Genomic DNA, 2500 nt, shown 5'->3' with positions numbered 1-2500 from the left:
ATAATAATGATAATAATAATAATAATTATTATTATTATTATTATTATTGTTATCATTATTATTATTATTATTATTATTATTAATATATTATTGTTATTATTATTATTATTATTATTATTATTATTATTATTATTATTATTATTTTTGTTATTATTATTATTATTATTATTATTATTATCATTATCATTATTATTATCATTATTATTAATATTATTATTGTTATTATTATTATTATTATTATTGTTGTTGTTGTTATCATGATTATTATTATTGATATTAATATTATTATTATTATTGTTATTATCATTATTATTATTATCATTATTATTATTATCATTATTTTTTCTTTTATCATCGTTTTTATCATTGATGACAATAAAGGATATCATTATTGTTGTAGCCACTTCCATTATTGTTATTTTTGTTATTATTATTATTATTATTATCATTATTATCATTATTATCATTATTATTAATTTTACTATTGTTATTATTATTCGTATTGTTATTAGCGTTATTATTGTTGTTGTTATTATTATTATTATTATTATTACCATTATTACCATTGTTATTATTACTATCATGTATACATATATATATATATATATATATATATATATATATGTATGTATGTATATTTGTTTTGCTATTATTATAATTGCTATCATCATCAATATCATTATTATTGTTATTATTGTTATTACTGTTATTGTCATCATCATATTATTATCATTATCGTTATTGTTTTCATAATTATCTTTGTCATTATTATCATATCCCTTATTTTTCTATAACGACAACAAAGGTGACAATGGTAATAACAATAATTGATAATTGATAATGAAAAGAGCATTGAGACCAAAATGCTAAGATAGAGAAAGGATTGAAAAAAAAAGAGAGAGAAAAAAAGAGAGAGAAAGTTAGAGAGGGGAGGGGAGCAAACTTTGATGACGAGAACTATGGTGCAAAGAAGGAAGAAAGGCAGGAAATAGAGATAGACGAAGGATAGAGGAGGAGAGAGATTGCGAAAGGAGCAAGGCAAGAAGACACGAGAGCCGGTAAACTTGAGTTAAGTTAAAGTAAACTTCTCCGGTGTTGACCCTATTCTGGGCTCCGATTGGCTGATGAGATCTTCTAACTCGCATCTGATTGGCTAATGAACCGCCAGGTGTACATGGGGGCGGGGCTTTGCTTTCCAGTCGGGATGAACATATACTTTGACAGGAAATGTTTGCCTTATCTTTATCATGGTTGTTTTTGTATTTTTATTGTGTTCATTACCATCGCTATTATGATTACTATTATTGTTATCTACTCCTTTTTAATGTTATTTTGATTGTTATTATTATTATTATTATTATTATCATTATTATCATTATTATCATTATTATCATTATTATCATTATTATTATCATTATTATTATCATCATCATCATCATCATCATCATCATCATCATCATCATCATTATTATTATCATTAGCATCATCATCATTTTTATTATCGTCATCAATCATTGTTATTATTATTACAATTATCGTTATCTTTATTGTCGTCATTATCATTATTATTCTTATTACTGATACCAATATCATTATTAGTACTACTACTACTATTATTGCCAAAACCAATATCAGTGTCAGTAATAGGGTCGTCTTAATTATTACAAATACTCTCCCTTCTTTCATTTCCCTATTTCCCTCCTCCCATTACACCCCTAATCTTCTCCTTTTGCCTTCTCCAATATCCCTCGCATTCCTTTCACTCCTTATTGTTAATATTCACTTCCACTTCCATCTTCTCCTCCACCTTTACCTCCTCCCTTTTCACCCTGTCCTTTCTCTCCCTCCTCCCTTTCTTTCTCTTCCTGTGCCTGCGTCTCCACCTCCACCTCCACCTCTTCTAAACTCCTCCTCCACCTCTGCCTCTCTGCTCCAACACCGTTTACTCCACCTTTCTCCTATTATTCCTCCACCTCCAGCTCCTCCTCCTCTTCCACCTCCACTTTCCTTTAATTCCTCCTCCTTCATCCACAAGAGCAAAATACCTCCATTCCCTGTTGCAGAGCACTTGGCAAGTTGCAAGCCTCCGGCCCTTCGCCTGTTGCTCTACATCATCTCGAGAGATTACCAAATTGATTAAGTCTTCCCAGAGAGTTGCTTCTTAGTCACTCGAAAGGTATTATTGATTAGCTGCTGCCATCGAGTTGCCATCAAGTTGCCATCAAGTTGCCATCAAGTTGCCATCAAGTTGCCATCAAGTTGCCATCAAGTTGCCATCAAGTTGCCATCAAGTTGCCATCAAGTTGCCATCAAGTTGCCATCAAGTTGCCATCAAGTTGCCATCAAGTTGCCATCAAGTTGCCATCAAGTTGCCATCAAGTTGCCATCAAGTTGCCATCAAGTTGCCATCAAGTTGCCATCAAGTTGCCATGAGCTGCCATGAAGGGAGATGCATCGCGTTGTCTCGAATTATCCGTTCTATTTATCAATTCATTTACTT

At 30.7% G+C, this 2500-nt stretch overlaps 1 protein-coding gene across 1 annotated transcript in view; it reads left to right on the top strand.

Annotated features, from left to right (window-relative positions):
* The window catches only part of LOC125039507 (serine/threonine-protein kinase Nek4-like), a 381570-nt gene that overhangs the window by 62814 nt on the left and 316256 nt on the right, over window positions 1-2500 (top strand). The gene's annotated exons all lie outside the window — the stretch shown is intronic.

The sequence above is a fragment of the Penaeus chinensis genome, chromosome 27, assembly GCF_019202785.1.
Source record: "Penaeus chinensis breed Huanghai No. 1 chromosome 27, ASM1920278v2, whole genome shotgun sequence".
Taxonomy (NCBI): Eukaryota; Metazoa; Arthropoda; class Malacostraca; order Decapoda; family Penaeidae; genus Penaeus; species Penaeus chinensis.
The sequence above is the reverse complement of the archived record's forward strand: the minus strand, read 5'-3'. Positions and strand labels throughout refer to the sequence as shown.